The sequence below is a fragment of the Salvelinus fontinalis genome, chromosome 13 (genome assembly GCF_029448725.1).
Source record: "Salvelinus fontinalis isolate EN_2023a chromosome 13, ASM2944872v1, whole genome shotgun sequence".
In the NCBI taxonomy this organism is placed as follows: domain Eukaryota; kingdom Metazoa; phylum Chordata; class Actinopteri; order Salmoniformes; family Salmonidae; genus Salvelinus; species Salvelinus fontinalis.
In genome coordinates, this window is record NC_074677.1 from 2,590,169 (window position 1) to 2,596,857 (window position 6,689).

The 6,689-nt window shown below is 46.3% G+C and overlaps 1 long non-coding RNA gene across 1 annotated transcript; it reads right to left on the reverse strand.

The window, feature by feature from the left end:
• Nucleotides 1–5,741: 5,741 nt before the first annotated feature.
• LOC129867765 (uncharacterized) lies at nt 5,742–6,683 on the reverse strand. Its single transcript, XR_008761679.1, has 2 exons — nt 6,087–6,683; nt 5,742–5,824 (listed from the first exon to the last, which is right to left on the reverse strand). It is a non-coding gene; the product is annotated as an uncharacterized LOC129867765 (long non-coding RNA).
• Between the last annotated feature and the right edge of the window lie 6 nt (nt 6,684–6,689).

Below are 6,689 nucleotides of genomic sequence, written 5' to 3' on the forward strand. Positions count from 1 at the left end.
CACTTCCCGTTTGAGTTTCTGCCTATAGGACGGGAGGAGCAAGATAGAGTCGTGGTCAGATTTCCCGAAAGTAGGGCGGGGGAGGGCCTTGTAAGCATCCCGGAAGTTTGAATAGCAATGGTCGAGTGTCTTAGTAGCGTGAGTAGGACAGTCAATATATTGATAGAATTTCGGCAACCTAGTCCTCAGATTTGCTTTGTTAAAATCCCCATCTACAATAAATGCAGCCTCAGGATATGTGGTTTCCAGTGAAGTTCTTTATGAGCCGTCAAGGTTTCAAGGTGTAAATGGCCGTGGAGATGACGGAGGAGAATTCTCTTGGGAAATAATATGGTCGCCATTTAATTGTGAGGTATTCTAGGTCGGGTGAACAAAATGACTTTAGTTCCTAGAACTACACCATGAGTTGTTAATCATGAACCCCCCCCCCCCCTTTCTGCTTCCCACAGATATATTTATTCCTGTCTGCGCGATGTACTGAGAATCCTGCCGGCATTACCGATTCCGACAGAGTATCCCGAGAGAGCCATGTTTCCGTGAAACAAAGTATGTTACAAGGCCCCGATGTCTCTCTGGAAAGAGATCTTTGCTCTAAGCTCATCAACTTTGTTATCCAAAGACTGAACATTAGCTAGTAATATAGTCAGAAGCGGCAAGCCGCCTCGAGTGCCTCTCCTCTGCCGGGGATGTTTTGGGTCGGCCTCTGAAATAAGTTCAATTGCTCCGGGGAAGTCGTATTCCTGGTCGTAATGCTGGTAGTTGTGGTGAGTTACCGCCGCTCTAATATCCAATAGTTCTTCCCGGCTGTATGTAATGACACAAAACATTTCCTGAGCTACTAATGTAAAAAATAATATATAAAAAAACAAAAATACTGGAAAGTTTTCTAAGAGCTGCCATCTTCTTACACATACACTACCAGTCAAAAGTTTTAGAACACCTACTCATTCAAGGGTTTTTCTTAATTTTTACTATTTTCTATATTGTAGAATAATAGTGAAGACATCAAAACTATGAAATAACAAATATGGAATCATGTAGTAACCAAAAAAGTGTTAAACAAATCAAAATATATTTTATATTTGAGATTCTTCAAATAGCCACCCTTTGCCTTGATGACAGCTTTGCACAATCTTGGCATTCTCTCAACCAGCTTCACCTGGAATGGTTTTCTAACAGTCGTGAAGGAGTTCCCACATATGCTTAGCACTTGTTGGCTGCCTAATCTTCACTCTGCGGGCCGACTCACCCCTAACCATCTCAATTTGGTTTGTGTTGAGGCACAGATCTGGGGAAGGGTCCTAAAACATTTCTGCAGCATTGAAGGTGTCCAAGAACACAGTGGCCTCCATCATTTTTAAATGGAAGAATTTTGGAACCCCCAAGACTTCCTAGAGCCGAGCAATTGGGGGAGAAGGGCCTTGGTCAGGGAGGTGACCAAGAACCCAATGGTCACTGACAGAGCTCCAGAGTTCCTATGTGAAGATGGGAGAACCTTCCAGAAGGACAACCGTCTCTGTAACACTCCACAATCAGGTGTTTATGGTAGAGTGGCCAGACGGAAGCCACTCCTCAGTAAAAGGCACATGACAGCCCGCTTGGAGTTTGCCTAAAGGCACCTAAAGGACTCTCTGACCATGAGCAACAAGATTCTCTGGTCTGATGAAAGTAAAATTCAACTATCTGGTCTGAATGCCAAGCGTCACGTCTGGAGGAAACCTGGCACCATCCCTACGGTGAAGCATGGTGGTGGCAGCATCATGCTGTGGGGATGTTTTTCAGCGGCAGAGACTGGGAGACTAGTCAGGATCAAAGCAAAGATGAACGGAGCAAAGTACAGAGAGATCCTTGATGAAAACCTGCTCCAGAGCCCTTAGGACCTCAGACTGGGGCGAATGTTCACCTTCCAACAGGACAACGACCCTAAGCACACAGGCAAGACAACGCAGGAGTGGCTTCAGAACAAGTCTCAATGTCCTTGAATGGCCGAGCCAGAGCCCGGACTTGAACCTGAACAAACATCTCTGGAGAGACCTGAAAATAGCTGTGCAGCAACGCTCCCCATCCAAGCTGACAGATCTTGAGAGGATCTGCAGGGAAGATACTCCCCAAATACAGGTGTGCCAAGCTTGTAGCGTCACACTATAAGATTCAATGCTGTAATCGCTGCCAAAGGTGCTTCAACAAAGTACTGAGTGAAGGGTATGAATACTTATGTAAATTGAATTTTTCCTTTTTTTAAATAAAACTTTTTTTCTAACATTTCTAAAAACCTGTTTTTCCTTCGTCATTACTGGATATTGTGTGTAAATTGAGGGGGAATAACAATTTAATACATTTTAGAATAAGGATGTAACGTAACAAAATGTGGGAAAAGTCAGTGGGTCTGAATACTTTCCGAAGGCACCACTCTGTGTTGGGACCTCCCATCTGATAGTCACTCCTGGGTAGTATACCACTCTGTGTTGGGACCTCCCATCTGATCCAGTTAGAGACTCCTGTACCTGATCTCTCTGGTACCTCCCATCTGATCCAGTTAGAGACTCCTGTACCTGATCTCTCTGGTACCTCCCATCTGATCCAGTTAGAGACTCCTGGACCTGATCTCTCTGGTACCTCCCATCTGATCCAGTTAGAGACTCCTGGACCTGATCTCTCTGGTACCTCCCATATGATCCAGTTAGAGACTCCTGGACCTGATCTCTCTGGTACCTCCCATCTGATCCCGTTAGAGACTCCTGGGCCTGATCTCTCTGGTACCTCCCATCTGATCCAGTTAGAGACTCCTGGACCTGATCTCTCATCTGATCCAGTTAGAGACTCCTGGACCTGATCTCTCTGGTACCTCCCATCTGATCCCGTTAGAGACTCCTGGGCCTGATCTCTCATCTGATCCAGTTAGAGACTCCTGGACCTGATCTCTCTGGTACCTCCCATCTGATCCAGTTAGAGACTCCTGGACCTGATCTCTCTGGTACCTCCCATCTGATCCAGTTAGACTCCTGGACCTGATCTCTCTGGTACCTCCCATCTGATCCCGTTAGAGACTCCTGGACCTGATCTCTCTGGTACCTCCCATCTGATCCAGTTAGAGACTCCTGGACCTGATCTCTCTGGTACCTCCCATCTGATCCAGTTAGAGACTCCTGGACCTGATCTCTCTGGTACCTCCCATCTGATCCAGTTAGAGACTCCTGGACCTGATCTCTCTGGTACCTCCCATCTGATCCAGTTAGAGACTCCTGGACCTGATCTCTCTGGTACCTCCCATCTGATCCAGTTAGAGACTCCTGGACCTGATCTCTCTGGTACCTCCCATCTGATCCAGTTAGAGACTCCTGGACCTGATCTCTCTGGTACCTCCCATCTGATCCAGTTAGAGACTCCTGGACCTGATCTCTCTGGTACCTCCCATCTGATCCAGTTAGACTCCTGGACCTGATCTCTCTGGTACCTCCCATCTGATCCAGTTAGAGACTCCTGGACCTGATCTCTCTGGTACCTCCCATCTGATCCAGTTAGAGACTCCTGGACCTGATCTCTCTGGTACCTCCCATCTGATCCAGTTAGAGACTCCTGGACCTGATCTCTCTGGTACCTCCCATCTGATCCAGTTAGAGACTCCTGGACCTGATCTCTCTGGTACCTCCCATCTGATCCAGTTAGAGACTCCTGGACCTGATCTCTCTGGTACCTCCCATCTGATCCAGTTAGAGACTCCTGGACCTGATCTCTCTGGTACCTCCCATCTGATCCAGTTAGACTCCTGGACCTGATCTCTCTGGTACCTCCCATCTGATCCCGTTAGAGACTCCTGGACCTGATCTCTCTGGTACCTCCCATCTGATCCAGTTAGAGACTCCTGGACCTGATCTCTCTGGTACCTCCCATCTGATCCAGTTAGAGACTCCTGGACCTGATCTCTCTGGTACCTCCCATCTGATCCAGTTAGAGACTCCTGGACCTGATCTCTCTGGTACCTCCCATCTGATCCAGTTAGAGACTCCTGGACCTGATCTCTCTGGTACCTCCCATCTGATCCAGTTAGAGACTCCTGGACCTGATCTCTCTGGTACCTCCCATCTGATCCAGTTAGAGACTCCTGGACCTGATCTCTCTGGTACCTCCCATCTGATCCAGTTAGAGACTCCTGGACCTGATCTCTCTGGTACCTCCCATCTGATCCAGTTAGAGACTCCTGGACCTGATCTCTCTGGTACCTCCCATCTGATCCAGTTAGAGACTCCTGGACCTGATCTCTCTGGTACCTCCCATCTGATCCAGTTAGAGACTCCTGGACCTGATCTCTCTGGTACCTCCCATCTGATCCAGTTAGAGACTCCTGGACCTGATCTCTCTGGTACCTCCCATCTGATCCAGTTAGAGACTCCTGGACCTGATCTCTCTGGTACCTCCCATCTGATCCAGTTAGAGACTCCTGGACCTGATCTCTCTGGTACCTCCCATCTGATCCAGTTAGAGACTCCTGGACCTGATCTCTCTGGTACCTCCCATCTGATCCAGTTAGAGACTCCTGGACCTGATCTCTCTGGTACCTCCCATCTGATCCAGTTAGAGACTCCTGGACCTGATCTCTCTGGTACCTCCCATCTGATCCAGTTAGAGACTCCTGGACCTGATCTCTCTGGTACCTCCCATCTGATCCAGTTAGAGACTCCTGGACCTGATCTCTCTGGTACCTCCCATCTGATCCAGTTAGAGACTCCTGGACCTGATCTCTCTGGTACCTCCCATCTGATCCAGTTAGAGACTCCTGGACCTGATCTCTCTGGTACCTCCCATCTGATCCAGTTAGAGACTCCTGGACCTGATCTCTCTGGTACCTCCCATCTGATCCAGTTAGAGACTCCTGGACCTGATCTCTCTGGTACCTCCCATCTGATCCAGTTAGAGACTCCTGGACCTGATCTCTCTGGTACCTCCCATCTGATCCAGTTAGAGACTCCTGGACCTGATCTCTCTGGTACCTCCCATCTGATCCAGTTAGAGACTCCTGGACCTGATCTCTCTGGTACCTCCCATCTGATCCAGTTAGAGACTGCAACGCTGCTGGGTTTTTCCATTCTCAGCAGTTTCCCGTGTGTATTAACAATGGTCCACCACCCAAAGGACACCCAGCCTCCTGGACACAACTGTGGGAAGCATTGGAGTCATGGGCCAGTATCCCTGTGGGCCGCTTTCAACACCTTGTAGAGTCCACGTCCCGACGAATTGAGGCTGTTCTGAGGGCAAAAGGGGGCTGCAACTCAATATTAGGAAGATGTGATGTTTTGTACTCTGTGTATGTCAGATCTTGTCTATCCAATGAGTTTAAGCGTTTTTGATAATAAACCTTGAATATTCCTTTACTATCGCTAATTCACTACTGATAAATGCAGATTAAAATATATATATATATATTTTTACAATAAATAAAGATAAATCTGGATATTAATGTATGTCATTTACCAGATGTTGGATTACATAATGTGATCTGAGATTCTAATATGAATAATTGTAGGATTTTTCTCTCGCAAAAACAAGTCGCTCTTGATATGTTAATTTTGTTGCAATGTCAGATTTCGTGTTAATCCCATGTGGATTTGAGTAATCATTTGAATTATTTTCTGCGCAGGTTCAGAGTAAATGACATCGGGAGTCACACAGACAGAGCCCCAGGTCAGCAACAACCAGGTTGGTTAGGTGTCAGCTATTGACCATCAATCACACGGATACAGGAATAGAGGCTAGCGCCCGCTGCTCCACTTTAATGATAAACACACAGCAGAAATAACAATAATGTGCCAGTACTGTAATCATATACCTAGTAACAGTACTGTAATCACCTAGTAACAGTACTGTAATCACCTAGTAACAGTACTGTAATCACCTAGTAACAGTACTGTAATCACCTAGTAACAGTACTGTAATCACCTAGTAACAGTACTGTAATCATATACCTAGTAACAGTACTGTAATCATATACCTAGTAACAGTACTGTAATCATATACCTAGTAACAGTACTGTAATCATATACCTAGTAACAGTACTGTAATCACCTAGTAACAGTACTGTAATCATATACACCAAAAGTAATATAACAGTACTGTAATCACCTAGAAAGTAATATAACAGTACTGTAATCAACTTCTAAACCAAAATAATTGTAATATAACAGTAATAATAGTACTGTAATTATATAATAGCAGTGATATCCCTTATAGTACAGTAATAACAGTATTAGCGGTAGTAAGGCCATCTGCTTTAACATCAGGAATAATTGATTTATTACTTTGTAAGCTGAATAAAACCCTGGGAAAGGGGACCGTTTCCCGATCCACAGTCGACACTTCTACACCTGAACACAGAAACAGGCCATCTCTCTGTCCTGAACCAGTCCCATTCTGCCCCACCACTTCCTGAAGAGCGAAGGTTCATTCAAATGGACTGTTGTGAGGAACATGGTGGAAACATGGTGGAAACGCCACCTCTTGTCCATCGTGTAAATCCTGCTCCTAAATTCACGAAGGGGAATGAGGAGAGAAACAAGGGTTGGGTTACAGTGTGGGGTCAGAGGTCAATCTGAGGGTGAGACCTTCAGCTCCTCACAGCTCCTCAGAACGTCATCCAGAAAGGCCACCACCACCACACTCCTCTCCTCTTCTCCTCCATCCCTCCCCTCATCACC